Raw genomic sequence first — 22991 nt, 5'->3', positions numbered from 1 at the left:
CTATTAGTCAGTTTCCTGTTTGCTGTCACCATAAGACTTTAGGGAGATCTAAGTTACTAAGCAGCATTTATCCAACAGTTACTGTTCTAGTAATTTCTACAGAAACGTCACCTTCAAACTCTTCCATATAAACAATTTAAAACTGTACCAGAAAATGATGACCTAAACTTACAAACTGCCCAATAATGATATAAGTAGTATAGTTAATGGAAAGTGCCCTACCTGGGCAATTAGGCAAATGACATTGGTATTTAGTTCAAGTTGTTTAATCTTTCCAGGCCCGAGTTGTCCCATCTTTAAAATAGGAAGGTAGGACTTTAGGTATTACAATGATAGAGTAAAAAGATTTCTGCACCTTCCTCTTAAATATCAGACCCAAAACCAGGAAAAAGGAACACAACTGTGATTAAAGTAGGAGATCATCTTAGCCCCAAAATACAATCTATGAAGCTGAAAAGAAAATGGAAGAATGATAAATAATTGGGATAATGAAAAATTTTTGAAAATAAATAGTGATATACAATGTTAGTATAATTGTTGCCAACAAATCGTGCACTTAAAAATGGGCAATTTTTTTAAAAATATATTTTATTGATTTTTTACGGAGAGGAAGGGAGAGGGATAGAAAGCCAGAAACATTGATGAGAGAGAAACATCGATCAGCTGCCTCCTGCACACTCCCCACCGGGGATGTGCCCGCAACCAAGGTACATGCCCTTGACTGGAATCGAACCTAGGACCCTTGAGTCTGCAGGCCGACGCTCTATCCCCTGAGCCAAACCATTTAGGGCCAATTTTTAATATATATTTTATCACAATAAATTTTTTTAAAGGAATGAGAAGTGATTTAGTGGAGGGAAGGGAGGTTAAACAAAAATGCTTGCAGGTTGAGAGTATCAAAGAATAGCTAGCCAGATTGCCTCTCAGAGAAGTCTCAGACATTGAAGGATAGATAAAAGGCAAGCATACTAAAAACAGGGATTGCTGGAAAATAAGTTGCAATAGACCTCTTAATCTCCCGTCCCCCACAGCTCACTGGTCAGATGACCTCACCACTTACTCCCCTTAGATGATGCTCCAGAAGACTGAAAGAGAAAGTCTCAGGACTTGGAGACTGCAGGGCCTAAAGAGGGTGAAGGACCATGCCAAAAACACGGGGCAAGCCTAATCTGCCCACATGGCTGAGTGGAGCTCCAAACTGCAGGTAGTTGGGGCTCGTCCCTGTGAGCTGTCTCCCTAGAGGAGTCATAGCTGATTTGAAAACATGGAGGCTGAAAGAGCTGGAAGTTGTTTCCTCTGGAGAGGAGAGGGGAAAGGATAGGACAAGTACCCCTGAGTGTTTAACGGACCTTTTATTATTGTTTGATTCCTAAACTACATGCATATAAAACTTTGGTTTTTTTTAAGTATTAAGATAGAGTTAAAATGCATAAAATAAGGGATGGTTTCTAAGAGCCCATCTGGCCTATTATTTGTTTTAGTCATATTGAATCATATTTTCCTTTATAGAAAATACTATTTCTAGACTCTTTTTTTCTATATCACCAACATAGCTATTTCTAAAGAGTGCTAATTGGTGTCATCCTATTTTATGTGCAGTGTATATTTGTATTAGATACATATTTTCCACTCTGATAATTATGTCTGTGCTCTAGACTATATCTGCTTCAATATCACTAAATTGGTCGTAATTCAGAATATCTAATAGTATAACCTGGACCGGGCTTGGCTTCATTTGCATTTTTTTCTGTGAAGAAACCATTGACAAAGTAATGGAATGGGGTACATTTAAATGCATGTTTGAGGGAGAACTGTCCTCACTGACGTCCAGCTGCTCTATATTTGCGTAGAGGATGTTTGCTAATTACAAAGCGTCTTACCTATACCTTCAAGAAGTTATGGGATTTTATATTTTGCAGCATCTTATTTCCATGTAGAGATATCTCATTGGCCTACTCACTAATAGGCTGATGTTTTCATTCATTTTAACGTATCTAAACAAGGAGTTGATTTATCAGACACTGTTATAATAGGTGTTTTTCAGCAGACGGCTGCAGTTGATTTATGCAGTTCTTTATGTCTGCTCCTATGAAAAGACCATTTTCATCTTTTGTTTTTATTTTCCAAACATACAAGGGTCACTAAAACTCTTTAGAAATTGCTTTTGAATAGTCAGTCTTTGTGTGGAAAAAACTACAGTATATTCCTTAAGTGAAATTCAATCAACTAACTACTTTTATGGTAACTGGGCTTGAAAGACATCAGTGAAAATACCCACACAAGCTCTTAAGATCAAGGCATTTGTTTCAGCTGACTTTAGAGTGTACTTATCCATTGTGCATCAAATAATGAGCAAAATAGCCAGATTTCTAATAAGTAAGTACAATATAGACAAAAGAGAACACTGATTTAAGGTCCTAGTGTCAAATGCGGTAAAACATTCTGTTTATAGCAGGTCAGGCTTGGGTTTACAATTAGCACTAATTACTGAGAAAAAAATCAAAACCTCAGCTTTAAGGAAGGACACTTTTCACTGCAAGATCAAAGCCAGTCTCTGCAGAATAGGGAAGCCTCTACCACTTAATTGCACTGAAGTGCTAATTGGATTGTAAGGAACTTTCATGAGTTCCTCCAATTAGCCAACCATCCCTGACGAAATCAGAAAAGAGGAGATTATGAGTTCTTAGAGCTTTTGTCTATGTGGTTGCCATTTGTATACCTGAGTGAATGTAGCCTTGCCTTCTTTTTATGCAAATTGAAGTCTTTGGGGTCACAGTTATTAGCTTCCTATAAATAGCCTTGAAGGTAACGCTATCCATTCTGTATAGTCTTAACTGTGTGCTAATGATAATGGGACAACATTTAATGGGAACTATCGTTTTTATTAAGATTCTTCATTTAAAGTATGAGTTGGTGCAGCTTCTTGGCTCAGGGTTGTCACTCATGCAGTTAGGATCCAGTTAGGATATTTGTATTTAAGTATTTTTTACTTCTGGAAAAATTTTTTTGAAAGGGATAATCAGTAATTTCATGGTGTTTATTCTCTAAGTAATAATTTTTATCCTTGAGAATTATTCATGACTCTAATTGTGCTTTGCCCGTGCACTGCCTCCCCTGTGAATTTTATTGTTGTTGTTTGATCATATAAGGCAGCAACAAATCTGCCAGCTCACCACATGAAAGCGCATAGGACAAAGTGATCTCTTTGGGCAAAATTATCCATTTGGATCAAGAAAGTGGGAGCCTGTACTTGATGCCAGGTCATCCATACACAAAGTAAAGTAAAAAATCAGCAGCTGTGCGGTGAATTCCCCTGTCTGTGTTATAGTGGGACTGCAGTAAATCTTAAAAAGCTCTTACTAACATAAAAATGATTCCACTTTATTCACATTCCTCAAACTTCCTTTCTTTGGACATCTGCCTAGATGATAAACACATTAGGGCTCCTTTGTCCCAGCAGAGGAAGATACACATAAGCATTTATACAGAATTTGTAGATGTCCTGAACTATCTGATGATTAACCTCATGGACTAGAAAAGAATCTACTTCCCACACTTGACTCTCTGTTGTATAAACCCTAGAGTGAGTTTCCAAACAATAACATTGTTGATTTGCATATCCAAAATTCAATTGTGCTAAAGACAATAGGAAACAATGTCATAGAGAAGTATCACAATTGATTTTTCATGCTCCCAGAGATAAATATTCTGTGCTCAGTTTTTGTGTTTTATAATAAACTAGAGGCCCGGTGCATGAAATTTGTGTGTGTGTTAGTGTGGGGAGGGGCTGTCCCTCAGCCCAGCCTGCACCCTCTCTAATCTGGGACCCCTCAGGGGATGTCCGACTGCCGGTTTAGGCCTGATCTGGAATCGGGCCTAAACCGGCAGTCGGACATCCCTCTCACAGTCTGGGCTCCTAACCGTTTATCTGTCTGCCTGCCTGATTGCCCCTAACTGCTCACCTGCCTGCCTGATCACCCCTAACCGCCTCTGCCTCCACACCTGGGACCCAGACTTCCCTCCCTCTGGCTGGCTGCAGGCACCCAGGACCCAGTCTGGCTTCACCTGGGTCAGCTGCAGGCACCCGGGATCCCTGATCACCCCTAACTGCTCCCCTGCCTACCTGATTACCCCTAACTGCCTCTGCCTTGGACCCCACACCTGGGACCCAGGCTTCCCACCTCTGGCCAGCCGCAGGCAACCAGGACCCAGGCTTCTCTCCCTCTGGTCAGCTGCACACACCCAGAACCTAGGGGAAAGATCCCTCAGCCTGGCCTGCCCCCTCTCACAGTCCAGGAGCCCTCACAGCCACTGTGGTTTTGCCTGGAAGGACGTCCCGAAGGATGTCTGGAAGACGTCTGGTCTAATTAGCATATTACCCTTTTATTAGTATAGATCATTGGTTACTATATAGTGGAATGTTAGTAGTCACAGAGAAAGCATGTTTATTAAATACTGTTGTTGATGGCATTTTATTCAACATAAAAAGTTTTGTACTATAAATTCTAACATATACATATCTTTATATATATTTTAATTTTTGGTTAAAAAAATAACATTTATCATTTTAACTACGTTTAAGTGTAGTAGCATTAAGTACATTCACAGTGTTGTACAAGCATCATCATCACTCTTAATTTCTAGGACTTTCCAAAGAGAAACTGTGTATGTATTTTACTTTAAATGATTATAATTTTTTAAAGAATTAGAGAACAAAAATGTATTTAACAGCTCTGTAGTGAACATTTGCTGTGTCCCCCTTCTGTATTACAAAGGCATTTCACTCTCTTAGGAGTCACATTTATCTTAAGGAATTAATAAATACAAGTTACCATTATAAAATTCTTGATTTTTTTCTTCCCCAAACTCCAAGAACCCATCTCTTCTCCTTTGTTCCCTCCCTCTATTCTCACATACATATATCCTAATCACTTGAAATAAAAAAAAAGTTTAGCTGAGAAAGCCATGTAACTGAGATAGGCTTTCTCACATGAAAGCATTCTCAAAACAGGTGACTTTTAAGAAATAAATGGTTATTAGGGAAAACATATTACGTTACTTTCAACTTACCACATTGTTCCAGGTTTTGGCTGATTTTGTTTTAACCTGATTTTGTTTGAATCATCTATGACTATGCCCCCTATCCTTGCTACACCATTGATACCCACTCCCCATCGCCATTTCCTTGGTTAATGGGAAGTTAACTGAACTGGAAGTTCCCATGTCTGTGCCTCTTGCATGTATTGCATATTCTGCCTGGACCCCCTCTTCTTTGCAGGCACATTGGTTCTTACTATGGCCTTGTGCTCAGCTCAATCTTGACCTTCTCAAGGACACCTCTGGTCCCCAGCCTGCTGCCTCTTCTCTGTGCTCCCATCACTTCCTGTGCATACCCTCTGGAAATCCACATCACCTCTACTGAGAATAAGTCCTCTCCTCCTTCCTTCTAGATTGGAACTACCTGAGGGTTGGCAGTGTGACATAAATATTTATATCTCTATTTCCTAGCACAGTAGCTGGCACAGAGTCAGTAAATAGTTGTTAAATAATCAATTACAATATTTTTCCAATTGTAGTTAACCTGTCAAACCCAAGCATAGCGGATTGTTATGTTTGTATTTTCAGTCCACTGGGAACCTTTAGGGGTTACTCTTGAGAGGAGATGAATGAGCAAGTGTGCATGTCAGGAAGCTTAGTGAGGAAAAGGGGAGTCCGCAACCATGAATAAATGAGTGAGCTCTGGCTCCCATGGAAAGCAGGGTATCCAGGGGAGCGAATATAAAAAGGAATTGAGAACCAAGAAAAACCACAAATTCTCCAAATTTGCCTTCTTCCCATATCATTCCTTCTCTTGATTAATCTTAATATCAGTTTCCACAACAGAGTAAGGCTCTGAAACTTGTGTGCCATGTGAGAAGGAAGGTACACAGATTAATTTTAGTCATTGAGAACAGATCTACTGAAACATTCCCTGCAGTGAGTATGGATTTTATTAGAAAGTGCTGAATAAGTCTCCCAGAGCTTTTCTTCCTTTGTGAGGCCATGTTCATTTTCCAAAGGCAAAAAAAAAAAAAAAAAAAAAAGTATAAAGAAACAGGGAACTCAGAGACCATTTCTAACCGCAACTTTAGCAAATCACGTTAAGCTTTATTCTGTGTCAGTCAAGACCCACCCAGTTGGAATGGACCTGAAACTGATGTTTTTAGTAACAAGTGGCAGTCATAGACCACATGTTATAGAGGAACCATTACAACAAAACGTTGTACATTGGGGATGTGAACTTTTTTGCATGATAAAGCTACTCATATTACAATATAACATAAGATTGGTGAGATCAACATGTTTTTGTTTTTCACAGTGAAATGTACACAGCAAATAAACTCATGACTTTGATGAGTGAGTGAAAGGGGTGTATTATGAGGTCGATTAGAACCAGGTGAAAGGCAGGTGAGACACATTGCAAAATGCATACAGAAATAAAACCTGTCTGGGTAATGAAGAGTTGCCTGCCTGTGTGAGTATGTGTATGTGTGATTATATAGCAGCCCTATATATTAACTAATGATCACAACTCAAAATACTTTAACTTTCTGTGTAACTGAATAAAAATAAATTGAAAATACATGAGGTTCTTCTAAATTATTCCCAAACACTCGTCTTCATAAAAGGCGTTTTGTACTTTGCTAGCTAGACCCAGGGTTCTGTGATTTGTAGTTTCACCTTTCAGCATCCCTAACTAAAGTTAGTGATCAGCCCTAATGCAGAGCCTTCCCCCCCCTCCGCCCCCCCATGAGGAGAACAAGTCCATGGCCCAAGCACTCCTCAGAAATATCATGGGATATTTATTGTGCATGTAAGAGAAGGCCCTTTGATGTTAGCACCAAGGCTGTTACCATGGAGACCACATGATTCAAGTCACTTTCTGATGCTAAAGTGCCCCATCTTCATGTCTCCACTAATTTCCATAGAACCTTGTCCATTCTTGACATTTTAAACTCTAATATGGCAGAATTTATTTTAAGAAAATGTGTGATCTCCCCACCATTCATAAAACTGAAGATGCAAAATTTTGAACGATGTGCAATAATCCCTATAAAATTTGCACTTGATGCCATTTTTCTTCCATGCCGTTATTTTCTTATTCTTAGAATTTGTCAGGACTATTTTCCATGTCATCTTAAATGTTATACTTTTTAAGTTAGATTCCTCTGAGAAAGCACAGGCCTGTCTAACAGAAGGAAAAGTTATCTCTTTGGGCCATAGGGTGCCAGCTGGCAGCCACATACTCTGAAGAAACAAGGCCTAGAAGAAAGTACTGTTTAGGGGCATGCCAGGAGCACCCATAGAAGTGTTCGTTTAAGAGCTCTTGCACCATTTCTCAAAGAAGGGAGGCCATGCGTCAGTGATCCCAAAGCCTCCATGAGATTTGTACTACACTTAGGCTGCTGATGAAACAGTCACAGCTTGGACGTGAGCGGTAGTCTTGAAGGAGCATCAATCAAAGGATAGTGGAGGATCTTATACATTATTTCTTTCTAATTTGTCATGTTTCTACCAAATTCTAGTTGTGTAACATCAATTTGATAATTTTTTTAAAGGAGACTATAAGACAGAGGAGTGCATAATAAGTGTATCTGCAGCTAAGTCATTGGTGTTTTGGTGCTTTTAAGTACAGTTAACTTGTGGCTGTGTAACTATAGAGAGATCCATAATTCAGGCTTTTCTTTCTTTACAAAAGGAAGTAGGAGAAGCTGTATGAGATGTTGATTATCAAATGTTAAGCTGGTCAAAATGCAGATCACTTTGAGGTCAGTACTGCATATCTTTAGTTCTGAAAGTAAAGATTTTATGTTAGTCAAGATGAGTCTTAGAGCTAAATAATGGGGAAACATTGATGGCTGATAAAACAAAAGGAGATATTTAAACTTAAAAAAAAATTAAAGAACAATTCTATGTGCTGAGACCAACTGACAAAAAAATACACCACACAGAATCTAGGCTATCTTTTCTCCTATTTATATTCATGATTCACTCCATGTCTTTGTACCATAGTTGACTCATCATCATAAGGGAGATAGTTATGCTTTCCACCTGTGTTACATGGCGCTGTACTGTTTCAACCTGGATCTTTTCTCTAGCGGCAATAGTTAAGAGTTTATTACATGGACACAGGGCCGTGCCCTGCACAGGATGCCTGGGTCCCAAACTGCTGCTCAGAGACACATTCTGCATGTTTCTATCTCTCACTCCGTAGAATCAACTAGGTCATCTTAAAACTGCTCAGTGAAAATGGGAAATGAGGGCTGTGTTTAAGCATTTTTCTTTCTCAATCCAACTGAATCACTAGGAAGTTTCTGCCACACTTACATTTTAGATATTTACAAACTATGTAGTCAAAACACAATCAAAAGTGCTTACTTTTGTTCTGTGTACGTAACCGTGTACTTACACTGGGTTTGGGCACAGAGCAGCTTGGGTTGTTACCTGAGTTAGATGGAGAGATGGAATGTTCCCCTGTGTGAGGAGTCAGGTGTCCTCAATGAGTTAAAATCTGCATGAAGCTCTGAAAGATGACCATGCAACCTCTTCTAGGTATAGTACTTCTTAACTAATTAATTTCTAAATATATATTCTTAATAGGAATTAAAGATTCTTTTCTTCCTGAGTGATTTTCTTTTGTAATTTGGCCTGGAGCCATTTTTTTTTCTAACAAATGAAAGAATCTTGTTTCCTTTCTCTTTTTTTCCAGTGTTAAAACTGTTTATTAGCCTGTTACTTCCTGATCACACTAATTGGCTGAATATCGCAGAACAGTCGGTGGGAGCAGATGTTGTTTACACCCACTCTTCCTGGGTCTCTGTCCCCATTATCATCACCTGGAGTACTTATAAGGCCAGTGCCCTTTGTCCTCTTAGCTGTGTACTTCTGATAAAAAGATTCTTAATCAGTGATACCAGAAGGTTGCTAAAGCACAAAGGAAAGAAAGGAATAATCAAGAATTGACTATATTAATCAAAGCAGTGAAGCTGTGTAAATTTAAAATTAAAGGAATCAACCTCACAGTCCTGAAAGGGATAAATTATGTCCTAATTTTAAGTGTGGCATTCATGCAAATTGACTTGCTACCTTCCCGACACTATCAGTGCCTAGATTTTGGCATGGAGGAAAAAAATTTTTTTTATTACGTTTGTTTTGGAACCATTTCTCCTTAGTGCTTTTCTTGATTTTCCCCTCAACTGTCCAATAAGCTGAATTAATATTGTGATGTAGGAATAAAACTTCTCAGAGTTTCATCAAGTCACCTCGTCTTGGGGGAGTTAGGAGCGTACCACTCCCAAAATAGTTTTCTTTATTGGCTGCTGACTTGAGGTACATTCTGTGGGCCAGCTGCAGAACACGTTAATTGTCACTGTGGACATTGAACTAATAATACTGTCTTTGAGAGCCTTCTGTGTGCCAGACTCTTAGCATAAATGTTGTTTAATCCCAAAAGCACCTCTGTGAGGTACTAAAATTCTTATTTTCATGATGAGGACCCTGAATATCAGGGAGTTCAAGTCACTTGCCAAAGTTAAATTTGAAAGGGAAAGAAGAGAGTTGGAGCCTTCAGTCCACCTGACCTTTAACCACTTCACCTTTTACCTTGGGAAAGAAAGCTAGAGATTGTCAGCACCAAGCTGTGTACAAGGGAAGTGGCCAACCAAGTCCTTCTATGACTCTGGTTCTCAGACCTTATTGTGCAGAATAAGTACATGGGAAGCAGAGTGAAACTGCAGATTCCTTGCCGTACCTGCAGAGATTCCAGGAATCTGAGCTGTTAACAAGTACACTAGGTAATTCTGATGTGTATTTTCACTTTGAGAATCACTTTTCTAAAGTTGTTAATAAAATTATCTCTACCCACCCATCCATCCATCCACCCACCCATCCATCCATCATGTGCATGCATGTATATCTGGAAGACTTAAAATGATTTTTACTTGAAGGAAAAATAGATTTCTCTTGCCACATGATGGTTAAGTTTTAAAGTCAAGCCATTTATAATTTCAACATTCATTCTCTGTCCACTTTTTCCTCCCAGGAAAGCTGAAGGGCTGGTTTTGTGTTCTTCAGATTAATTCAAGAGGTCATTGGTTTTTGAGTTGTCATTTCAGATATTGCTAAAGATGTTTTCATTTTAAGAAGATCATAATTTTATTTAAAAGACTGATATCAATTAGTGTTTTAGGGAACTTTTTTTTGGTTATTTTTAGCCATAGACATTGATTTTGATTAGTGAATACAACTTATTTTGAAAGCTTTTTGAAACCAGATATGAGAGTAGGCTACCTTGAGAATCTAAGTCTGAAATAATGAATTCGGAAAAAATAGGTATAGTGACATTTTTTTAATAAGAAAAATTTTTAATTTAAAAATTAGTTTTCCATAAGCAGTGCATTTTTCATAGAGAAAGGCTGTTGATGACACTAAAGTGCTGCAACATTTTGCTAATTTAAAAAAGGCCTGCCTCAGATCGATTGTGACCTTATCAATGGGATGATCTCATTCATCTCCTTTGGTGAGTCTTGTCACAGGGAGCTGCAATAGTGGCTGCCTCTCATCTGATTGCAAAATCAACATTTAGGGTGGTTTCAGGATCAGTCTGTGGCAAAATGACATCTTTGTGATCTTTCTCAGTTATTAGTTTTTTAAAAGTGAAACATGTTTTGTTTGTTTTTGTTTTTTTGTTGTTGTTGTTTTTGTTTGTTTTAAAATATAGTTTTATTGATTTCAGAGAGGAGAGAGAGAAGCATCAATGATGAGAGAGAAACATTGATCAGCTGCCCCCTGCATGCTCCCTACTGGGAATTGAGCCCACAATCTGGGCACATACCCTGACTTGGAATTGAGCTGTGACCTCCTGATTCATAGGTCACCATGCCAGTTGGGCAAAAAAAAAAAAAAAAAAAAAAAAAAGGAAACATCTTTGAATCTTGGTTGTTTGTTTTTTAAAAATCACAAACTCATGCTACTGATATTCCTCTAATTTTTTTGTTTTTCTTAAGACTAAGAGCGAATAAGGTGAGAGAGAGAATTGATTTGTGAAACATACTGAGTTTGTGGTTCTTTTGGACCAGTACTTCCTCTTGCTTGATGCATTAACTTTGTTCATATAAATTATTTTGTTATTTGATGGAAACAATTTTCAAATATTAACAGATATAATAAAAAATGAAATTCCGCCCTGACCGGTTTGCCTCAGTGGATAGAGCATCGGCCTGTGGACCAAAGGGCCCCGGGTTCGATTCAGGTCAAGGGCATGTGCCTTGGTTGCGGGCACATCCCCGGTGGGGGGTGTGCAGGAGGCAGCTGATCGAGGTTTCTCTCTCATCGATGTTTCTAACTTTCTATCCCTCTCCCTTCCTCTCTGTGATAAATCAATAAAATATATATTAAAAAAATGAAATTCCTTCAAGGTCACTAGTTTTCAACACTTCTAAGAAATTGTTTTACAATTAAAAAGGCTAATTTTATTTCCTTGAAGTTGAGTGAAATTTAGAGAGTCAATTTTCAAAATGTATTACATGTTCATTACTTAACATATCTAAGGTGTGTTGGGAAATTAATGAGATGGATTTCCTGCATGGCTTTTCGAGTAAATCTCCAGCTTCAGAGCAGCATTTGCCATTTGAGCAGTAATTATACAATCTGTAGGTCCTTGAGCCTAATTTTATAGATAATAATAAAAATGAGAAAAGTCAGTTTTTCTATAATTAACTTTCTTCCATTTCTTTTCTGCTTTTCAGATCTATTAATTTTGCCCTAACCATTTCAGCTTTCTAATATTAGTTTATCTCAATTTTCCTTCATTCCTAGTCATCTGTGATCAAAACCATTTTCTCTCCATCTGCTATCCTTTCATTCATCTCTTCTTTTAAATTCTGTTGCCTCTCTTGTAGACTCATGAATATGCCATGGTATGTCAACTTTCTTTGACTAATTAGGAGGGAGAAGAGAATTTACTTTTGAGATTGTCATTCTCCCTGTGTACCAGTCTGAACAATTAAAATCAGCAGTCTTTGCCTACTGATGATTCCCTAAGTTAGTTGCAGGAAATTGAAATAAGGTGTTTTCCCTTTGAGGAGCCCAGTATTCTGTAACAGTGGACTCTCCATCGCTCTTCAGGCCCGTTGACTGCTGTTCAGGGCACGATGCAGCCCACTGTCTGAGCTGATCTTTCCTAATGAGCAGCACTGCCCTCTTAAAGCTGTTGCTATTTAAAATTATTTTTGTGTGTTTTAAATACATGTCAGGAAAAATGTTTATTTAAATGGCCCTGTTTTGATAATATCTATAATACTTGATAAAATATTTTATCTCCATTTTATTTTGTGCATAGTATTATTAACCTTTCTTCTCACTTGGAAATATTATATTAAATAAGATGATGTTCTAAGAGGACTATTTATTCAGAAGTCAATTTTTTATTTTAATATTCAAAACTATCATAAAATATGTACAAGCATCTTATTCATGTTTTTGAGATACGTCAGCCAATAATAAGTTACAATGAAATATGATTCAATACATTGAGAATTTATTGAGTAGCTACTATATGCATAAACTTTTCTAGGTTTTATGAGAAATGCAAAACAATTTAAAGTTTTGCAATTAGTGATACCATAAGATATATGATTATCAAAATAATTGGGAAACTCAATCAGTGTTCCATGATATGAAAGGAAAGAGAGACCTGAATGAATTGATGATTTCTCAGTATGAAAACCAGTATGAAAGCTTGGTTAAAGAATTAGTATTTGCTTTTGTCCTTGAAAAATGGGTATATTTCTGTATAATCTCCATACTGAGATTAATAAGATAGTTTCAGTAATGTTGGAGGCAGGTGAGGAAAATTACCAACATCTAAAATACTCACTTTAATTTTAAGACTATTACCAATGCAAAGAAGTCAAATTTTTATCCTATCAAAAGAGATAAAATTATAGGAAAGTCACTATGAAGACTGCAAAGAATGAATGCAAAATTTTGAAGGAGAATAATAGGTTATTTTATTATTCTACTCTTAAACTGGTAGATATGTTCATACGTACACCAATGATTTGACATAAAAAGGGGGTTTGTTTTCCTATGTGTATTTCTATCCTTGAAGTTTTGCAAGTGTTAAAATAGTTAAGTTTCAAAAAAATTGTTGAGCTAAAATGAAGTAAGAAATGTATATTCAAACCAATATTTACTCTCACGAGAATGTATTGGTTTTGTATAGATTTTTTTCAAAATATATTTTATTGATTTATTTAGAGAGGAAGGGAGAGTAACAGAGAGCTAGAAACATTGATGAGAGAGAAACATCTATCAGCTGCTTCCTGCACACTCCCTACTGAGGATATGCCCGCAACCAAGATACATGCCCTTGGCCGTAATCGAACCTGGAACCCTTCAGTCCGCAGGCCGACGCTCTATCCACTGAGCCAAACCGGCCAGGGCTGTATAGATTTTTTTTTTCTAACAATTGTAAGAAAAATGCTAAAGAGCCAATTGTATTTAAAAAAAACCCCACTACTTAGACAAGTAAAGGCTACTTGGAGTCACCTCATAGAGTGCAATGCAGAGAACTTTTGTTGCCACCTTTGCTCCGGGAAAAATGACCATCTTGGACTTTTTTCTCTATCTTCCCTTCCCTCATACTTTATAGGCACCTTTCAAATGTATTTGGTGCAATCAACTGCCATTTTTTAGCACAACTATATACTAAATATTTTAATTATTTAATTTAATTCTCACAACTGTTTTTCATTTTTGCAGAGAGAAATTGAGACTCGAAGAGTTGAAATAAGTTGCCTGGGGTCATCATAGACTAGTCAGTGGCAGAGCCAGTATCCCCAGCCCATGTGCTTTGAACTCTTTTATAACCTGTCCTTTATTTCTTGGCCACCTACTCCAGGCATCATGCTTAGTGCCGGGGATGTGAAGATGAAAAAGCTCTTTTCTCTGATCTTGTGGCACTCAGTCTAGCAGGGTAGGGTCATTGCCTTTTCTTCTGTGGTTCGCCCAGCAGTACCAAGATTCCCACTGCCTGCCAGAGTGGGTGTTCCCCCCAGGTAGCAAACGGAAGTCCCTGTTCTCACAGAATCTGCAGGTAGTTTTCTATCACATAACTCCAAGGTAACTGTTGCCTGAAGCTAGTGCTTGCTATGACACTTCCAAATATTTTCCAAGTCTTCTGGTAGTCTCTCAAATATGTGTGTGTGTGTGTGTGTGTGTGTATATATATATATATATGTATGTATATATATATATATATATATATATATATCAGCAATGTTGCCTAAGAATAAAGGGGGAGTATTACCTGTGTGCACTGAAAACGTGTTTATGCAGCGTGAGGCAGAACTCTCAGGCACTTTGAGCGCTGAGCCTCAGCCAGTAATGAGGCTCACTTTTTTCTGGCACCCTGTGACCCACCGCCTGGCCAGTCCATTAGGACAGCGGCAGCAACAACTGTGCTCAGCTCGCCACATGATGACAGCCTTTCCAGTGTGTGCCTGCCATTTATTAGGACATTAGTGGCCGGCCCTCATCCAGATGCCCAGCCGCGACCGGCACACAAAGAAAACATTAGCTTTCTTGGATATTGCTATTATAATTTGAAAATTAGTTTTGCCTTCATGGCTGCATCACATTTGGAATTTCTCTTTGATGTTGTTATTAGTTTGGCCTCATGGTGCTCATGATAACTGTCACACATTAATCACATCCATCACGTGATTCTTAATTTGCCCTATTATGACAAATGGATTTAGACGCAAACTTGCAATTACCTATTTTGAGGTTAATAGCAGATATGGGGTTGTAATGGGTTCCCAAATATTCAATTTAGGGAAATTATTTCTCACCCAGTTCTAAAACATGTTCTAAATGAGCAAATTCTGTTTTTTGCTATCACTTCAGAACTGCGCCAGGTGAGGCCATACGAGACATCTGAGCGGAGTAATACACCCGAAAGTTTTCGCCGGAACAGACTACCTGTGCATTCTGTGGGGTGCTCTGCGCTGCCGTTATCTCATTTATCCTCCCCGTTTTTATCTGGGTCTCAGATTACTTCAGAACATTTTACTTCGTAAGCTCTCTCCTTATGGGGAATATTTTATAGTGATTATTTTCAGAATGTTAGCATTTTAATAACTTCCTGCAATTATCGTTTTTTAATCTAATGGCAAGAAGAAGATATTTTTAAAGGCTACTATACCTTTTGATTTTTCTCTTGGCCCTATTTAAGTATTGCATATTTTAAATGATTGCGTATCTAAAACCATCTCAGAAATTCTCTTTCTGAATGGTCAGCGGCATCGCTTGCAGGGTCCTTTTTGGTTTATAGAGACTTCTTTTTCATGGGGGTTTGCTTAGGCCAATGTTCCCCTTCTGTACATCTGAATTCCTATATGTCTCCAGGAAATGTTACTCATTCATCTATTCCAGAAAAACTTCCTTTTCTCACAAATCTTAGTAACAGGAAATTGCAGGCATATGGGTGCCAGTCAACAAGTGACTGCAGAAAGTTGTGAGAGGTGGAAACAGGGAAATTAGAGGTGTAACACATGCATAAATTGGCTAGTGTAGAAGTTTGTGTAGCATGGAGGCTAATAGTCCAAATTCTGGAGTCAAGCAGCCTAGATTTGACTCCTGTTTCTGGCTATTTCCTGTTGGGCCACAAGCAAATCACTTACCCTATATCCATTTCCTCATCAGCAAAATGGTAGTATCTCTCTCCTAAAGTTGCTGTGAGGCTTAAATGAGTAATTTTGTAAAGCTCTTAGCACAGCATTAAGTGCTTAGTAAATGTTAGCTATTATTATCTAGTCCCCACTCTTATCCAGAAAGGAAATTCTTTCCACATGGTTCTCAGCGGATGATCAGTCAGCCTGAACTTCATCTTTTCCTATGAAGAGACAATTGTTATTCTCCCAAGTATTTTTCCTCCTGTTCTTGAACAGTTCTGATAATGAAAATGGAGGTCCTCTTCCTCATGACCTCTATACTTTGGGTACAGCTCTGCTCATTAGAACATATACAGTGTCTTTTCTATAAATAGGCTTTTCAGATAGTTGAAATGTCTTGTCTATCCTTTCTTCCAGGTCTTTTCTTCCCAAAGCTAATTACCCCTGAATTATCTCAGTTCTCTTAACTACCTCATATGTTTCATTGTTTACAAGCCACTTACCTTCCTCCTTGTCCTAAATCAGCCCTTAATTTACACAATAATGTTACTATTAAAATACGGTTCCTATAATAAAACTAAATAGGTGACCAGTGCAACATGTGACTTCACTTGTTTTAGATATAAGTAATATCATGGCCTAAGACTACTTTTTGTGTGTGTGTATGTATGCATTGGGGTAGAGAGGGTGTGTGGAAACCACTGTGCTCTTTTCTCTTAAATGCTTGCAATCAACTAAAATTCTTAAGGGCTTTTCACATTAACAGTGAAAGTGCCCTAAGCCATGTTTGGAACGCTATTGATACTTTAAACCAAGTGTAAGACTTTATATAGTTCAGTTAAATGTAATAATCTCTTGTTGATATAGCAATGAGGAAGGGTGTATGTTGGGAGAAGTTTTAGAAACAGTTGAAGTGCCTAGTATAGTATACAGAGTGGATGCTCTGTAGGTCTTTATTGACTATAAAATATTCAGATAGTTAACACTCACTGAGTACTTGGTCTGTACCAAGACCTTTCATAAGTACTTTACAGGCAGGTTCTACATCTTAGCTGTATTTTATAGCATAAAATTTATAATGTAAAGAGAGATCCTATAACATGCTCAAGCTCACATAGCTAGTAAAGATAGAAACAGACAGGAAACCTGCATGCCTTGAAGGCTAGGGAATGAGTATAGATTTGATTCAAAAGCCATCCATATGACATTGAAGAGTGTTCCCTGGGGAGTGGCACAGCCAGGTGTGTGGGTTGAAGACCCACAGGTTCAGGCTGCTCTGTGGAGCAGAGAGGAGAATGTCCACAGTGCAGTAGGCAAGGTAGGCCTGTGCAGACAAAAGAGCAGCAAAGCTGCGGGTTCAAGGTCTGTTCTGGAGTTTGAGTCTTCAGGGTTTGGTGGTTGGTTGGATATGTGGCCAAGGAAAGGGAGGACTCCAGCGTGGTTCCCAGGTTTCTGGCTTGAGCCACAAGGTGACAGTGATGGCTAAAAATACAAATTAGTTAGAAAGAACAAATTAGCTACATGATTATGGGCCCAGAAAACATCTTAGTGGGTGACCGAATGGATGGATGATACAGGTTAAAGTTAAAATAAGAGACCACTTGCTTTCCAGAGATTGACTTTTTTTATTACTTTACTAGAGGCTCAGTGCATGGATTCGTGCACTGGTGGGGTCCCTCAGCCTGGCCTGTGCCCTCTCTCAATCCAGGACCCCTCGGGGGATGTTGGACTGCTGATTTTGACCCAATCCCTACAGGCCTGTGAGGAGCAGGCTGAAACCGCAGTCTGACATCCCCCGAGGAATGTAGTAGTGGATGAAGCGGCAGGCAGCCAGGGAGGAGCCTGAGCCCAGGCTGGGTGCCCCACGGCTTCCACTCATCCTGGCCCTGCTGCGCCTGCCACTGCTTGGTAGCGCTGCAGCAGAGGCAGGAGAGGCTCAGGCCCGGCAGCTGTGCTTGCCAGCCAGTGCCCATAGGTCAGCTGAGTGGCCCTCCCGCTGTGGGAGCACACTGACCACCAGGGGGCAGCTCCTGCATTGACCGTCTTCCCCCTGGTGGTCAGTGCGTGTCATAGCAACGGGTCGTTGGGTTGACTGGTCGTTCCGTCGACCTGTCAAACAGTCGCTTAGGCTTTTATTATATATACATATTCTTAAGGGAAAGTATATAAGTGTCCTTAGGAGAAAATGGAGCCTTTCTTTTTAACCATAATTCCTCGAGAGATTTTTCTCTCCACAAGAAAATGCTTTGTTTCCCATGAGGAAGGTTGGCAGGCAGCAATTCCCATTTGTTCCTGTATGTTTCCAAGCTTTTTAGTCTCCGCTGATATATCTCTGAGATTAAATCATGGCTACATGTGTCTAAACATCTGTTCTATTGAGTATGTTCGAAATGTTTAGATGGGAGATGGAATAGAGCTGGAAGGAGGTTTGAAGAGAATAAACATTTTAAAAGGAGAGTCAGAATTTTAGCTCTCTGAGGCCCCTTACAGGTGATGTCCACTAAACTGCTCATTTTAGAGTTGAGGAAATAAAGGACCAGAGAAGTTGTACTCTATTTAACCTGGAGCCCTAGGTCCTCAGTGTAGGGTTCTCGCAAGTGCCATGGTTATTTTTGAAGCTATGATCTAGGACCCTGCTTTAAAGGAGTTGTAGAAGAGGAAACCAAATTCTAAGTTAAGGAAGAAGTAGCTTCTATCTGTTTGGTGGAAATGATCATAGGAAAAAATTACAGGGTGGAGCAAAAGTAGGTTTACTGTTGTTCATATGGAAAATAATACAATAATTATTACATAATACAAAAATAAACTGTGTTTCACATACAACTGTATACCTACGTTTGCCGTTACCTGCATATCAGTGAGGATTCTACATTTTAGGGATCAGTAGGTGAGACAGGTGAGAAGAGACGGGATAGGAGCTTAGAGTGGATTCCCTGGTGAGAATCAGCAGCACAGGGTCAAGGTCAGCCAAGCCTAAGACAGGATAAGAACAGCCAGTAAGCACCCAGGAACTAGGGGTCAAGGTGTGACAAGGTTGCCAAGAGGACTGGCAGGCATATTCCAGGCACCAAAAGAAACCCGAGTACCTCACAGCCCAGGCAAGGCCTGCACCATGTTATCTGTCAGCAGAGCTTAAGGTTTAAAGGCAGAATGCAATAGGCACGAGGCATTTCAACTTGGGAGCGAAAATCAAAATCTTTAGTACATAAGAAGCTGAGCCCTTGAAATTGGGGCCCATAGCAATGCCAACGTAATGGCCATGTACTCCACCTGTCAGGCCCTGACCAACAGCCATCATTTACTGATCAGTCCATGAGAAAGGTCACATAGGCATAAGAAGCTGGAACTGGAGTGCACTGAGAGAAGAAAGTGAGAAAAATAATGTCTTTCATAATAAAGGAGCTATAAAAAGGTAAAAGTCACACTCCCAGTCCTGTCATTTGCTCTGCCCAATACCCATTCCTGCTAACAGCTAGCCACTGTTATAATTTTTCCTTTTATGGGTATTTTTCCACACATGCAAGCCAAACACATACAATTTTCTTATTTCCCTTCATTTTTTTACAAGGTGGTGCTGTATTATACACACTATTTTTATTTGATAAATACTTGTAAGGACTCATAATTAATACAGAGCCACCTCAAATCCAGAATGTATCCAGGGGATTCTGTCCCTTACAATGGTTTCAAGAAACACATTTGTGAATTAAGATTAAGTAAAATTGATAAAATTCCTAAGGCCGGAACATTGGCCATTGTGCTTGAGAATGCCCTTCTTTTATTAGACTCTGGCTCTGGGAATGTAGCAGCGAGGGTGCGGACCCACCCCACTGTCCTATCCCTGTCACTACCCAATCTGACCATTCCGAGTGATTGGGTCCCCCAGCCATTTTCCTACTTGTAAATAGGAAAGCATGTCTGGCCAAATTCTAGAACTGATAACACTGTCTGAGGAGCTTAAAATTACACTTTTGTTGTCAGAGACTAGAATATGTCTAGCCATTAGATTTAGGTCCATGTTATGGCAACTTCCTTAAAAAAGAATTGTTTTCAAAGTGATTGTGAAAATTGCAGTTATTCAGAAAAGCATAGAGAATGTACACAAACATCAGTACACCTGAGCCTAAAAAAACATGCTGACTGGTATAAAGTCCCTAATTAAGATCTGTCTTCCCCCTCCAAAAGTAACCACTCTTCTGGTTTAGGTATTTACCATTCCCATACACATCTATATACTTTTGCTTCATTTGTATGTTATCTCTGAACAATATAGATACTTTTTTTGTAGGTTTTAAAATTTCATATAAAATGGTATTTTACTATATACATTTTATGTTCTTGCTTTTGTTGTTGTTCAGCATTATGCTTTTGAGACTTACACACATTGGTATGTGTCCTAATTCATCTGTTTTTGCCTTTATATAAATAGTCCGAACTTGATGGGCAATAAGGTGATTTTTCTCTTTTCCATTACAAACAGTGCTGCCACAAATACCCATATATATCTTTGTATCTAAGAATAAATGTAGGAGTGCTTCATCAACTTTACTAGATGTTGCCAATTTGCTCTACAAAGCTGTGCTAATTTACATACCCACAATCAGGTATAAGATTTCTCTCTTTGCTCAACATCTCCGCCAACACTTGGTGTTGCCAGCATTTACTAGTAATGTTTGCCAGTCTCATTGGTATGAAATGGTATCTCATTATGGATTTAATTTGTATTTATTTGATTCCTGATGAGATAGGGAATTTTTAGGTATGTTGCTTGGACATTCAAGTTTCATCTTTTTTTATATTGCCTGTTGATATTTTTTTTTCTTGCTTAGGTGATTGCTTTTATCCTATTGATTTATAGTTATTCTTAGGCAATCTGGATGTTAATATTTGTCAGTTATATGCTTTGAAAATGTCTTCTCCAAATCTGTGACTCTCCTTTATTTTGTTGATGGTACCTCTGCGAACAAGTTTTTCATTTTAAATTTCATTTTTAGTTGAATTTATCATCTTTTGCTTTGTTTGTTCTTTCAATTTTGCCTTTTAGAGGCCTTTCCTGTTCAAAATATATAAAGATCATTTTCTCCTAAAATTTTTACTGTTTTTTATACTTAGATTTGTTATCCACCTGAATCCAATATTTTACAAATGTGGTTAATCATTAATTGAGCTTTCCATCCTGCATAGTGTCCTTTAATTAATTAAACAAAAATACCTTCCGGGCTATGTAGCTTTCCTGTCAAAGTTAATAGCCAAACAAAAATATTTATTTCAATATAGTTGTCATTGCTATTTTTGAAATTCCTTTTTGTTCAAATTACATTTAAAAAAACCTACTATAAATTATTTAATATCTACCATATTGGTAAAATTTCCCTGTAAGGGCTAATTTAATTTTTGGAAAGGATTAAAACTCCTTTAGAATAAGTTTGGTGATGAAACTAGAGAGTTTAATTTTTAGATAACTTAAAATGCTATGTAACTGCAAACTGTTAAGTCTGCTTTTCTTGTATGAATATAGTGATTCTGAAGGTAGACATATAGGAGAAATTCTCAAACTATTTTGAAATAACAGAATCCTCAATATGAATAAGGTCATGAAATCTTCATTATCCTCATTTGGAAGTTTAATCCTGGTATATTTAAGCCAATTCCTAGCAGCGGTTCTCAACCTGTGGGTCGCGACCATCGGAAAACACATATAGCATATCAGATATTTACATTACGATTCATAACAGTAGCAAAATTACAGTTATGAAGTAGCAACGAAAATAATTTTATGGTTGGGGTCACCACAACATGAGGAACTGTATTAAAGGGTCGCGGCATTAAGAAGGTTGAGAACCACTGTGCAGTTCTCACAGTTTTGTGCTTCAGTTTCTTAAAATTAAGAGCATATTTTTTAACATCCTATGTGGAAAACAACTTGTTAGAGTTATAGCAACAATTAAATGAGTTACTTCATGATTTTAGGAAGTAGAGCTTTTTAAAAAATTACTTTAGGACCTAATGGCTTAGAAAGGCAACCAGATCTGTAGACAGATGGATGAATGAAGAACTAAGTAAATGCCTTATTTATTTATTTATTTATTTATTTATTTATTTTCAAGTACAAAGGAAATAAAGATGGTGTCTAGGGAGGATCTGACCGTTGGGAGGAGAAAAAGATGGCTACATGGTAAAGATAACATTTGGACTGAACCTGAGAGAATAAGTAGAATGAAGGGTATGATATGCAAAACACACAGCATGGGCACCGAAGGACAAAGTTAGCAATGATATGCAAGGCACCTTCAAGATCAGGAGTTTATTTAGTGTGGTTAGAAATACTGTATTCGGCATCTGCAGTTTGGTCACTCACCACCAAATGTAGCCACAAGTCTTTTAAGCACAGAAGTAGTGTGATCAAAAATGTACCTCTGGGAATGTAAATACAAAGAGGTGTTTTGTGGTGATGGAAGTTTGGTACCTTGATTGAGATGGTGGTTACATGAATCTGTACATAGGATAAAGTTGCATAGAATTGTATACTCCTTCACACACAAATAAAGGTTCTGTGGGCCATGTAGTCTCTGCCACCACTACAGCATGAAAGCAGCCATTTATGGTTCATAAATGAATGGGTATGGCTACATTCTGGCTACACATCATATATAGAAACAGCCAGCGGACAGGATTTGGCCATTGGCCATTGTTTACTGGCCACTGGAGTAGAAGATAGATTGAGGAGAAAATATACTGGAAACAAGAAGATCAACTAGATAGAATGATTGGACTGTATTGGGTAAAAAAAAAATTTAAATGATGAGATACCAAACCAGAACAGTGAAAGCAGGGATGAAGAGGAAGAGATGGCTGAGGAAATGTTGCAGAAGTCTACTTGGCAGAGTTGGTGGTGTTCTGGAATGGGTAGGGTTGAGGGCTGGTGAAAAAGGGGAAATAGCTATGGGTCCTGGCCCTGGGGAGTCTTAAATGTCCATGGAAACCCTTCCACTTCTCTAAACTATCCAAGAGGTCAAAGTCTTGTTTGTTCCTTTAGCAGGGGTGCGGAATGTCCAGCCTGTAGAAGGCCCACGAAATCATTTGGTCTGGCCTTGCCAAGGTATTAGGGGTGAGTTAATTAAATTTTTGACCAATTATAGCAGGCTAATTTTTAAGTTGATAATTTTGTATGGCCCTCGAATGATCAGATCCAAATGGCCCTTGGCAGAAAAAGGTTTCCCACCCCCACCCCTGCTTTACAGCCTGTCATACATGAATGAGGCACCATGGTGATGG

At 38.5% G+C, this 22991-nt stretch overlaps 1 protein-coding gene across 4 annotated transcripts in view; it reads left to right on the top strand.

Annotated features, from left to right (window-relative positions):
* The window catches only part of FBXL17 (F-box and leucine rich repeat protein 17), a 451458-nt gene that overhangs the window by 344817 nt on the left and 83650 nt on the right, over positions 1–22991 (top strand). Inside the window, exon 8 of one of the 4 annotated variants that reach the window (XR_004967647.1) lies at positions 14950–15118. The exons of the other annotated variants lie outside the window; for them this stretch is intronic. The gene's annotated coding sequence lies outside the window, so the exon portion shown is untranslated. The remainder of the gene's footprint in view (positions 1–14949; positions 15119–22991) is intronic. 4 annotated transcript variants of the gene reach the window in all.

The sequence above is a fragment of the Myotis myotis genome, unplaced genomic scaffold (assembly GCF_014108235.1).
Source record: "Myotis myotis isolate mMyoMyo1 unplaced genomic scaffold, mMyoMyo1.p scaffold_m19_p_5, whole genome shotgun sequence".
NCBI lineage: Eukaryota > Metazoa > Chordata > Mammalia > Chiroptera > Vespertilionidae > Myotis > Myotis myotis.
This window is presented reverse-complemented; position numbering and strand designations above follow the sequence as displayed.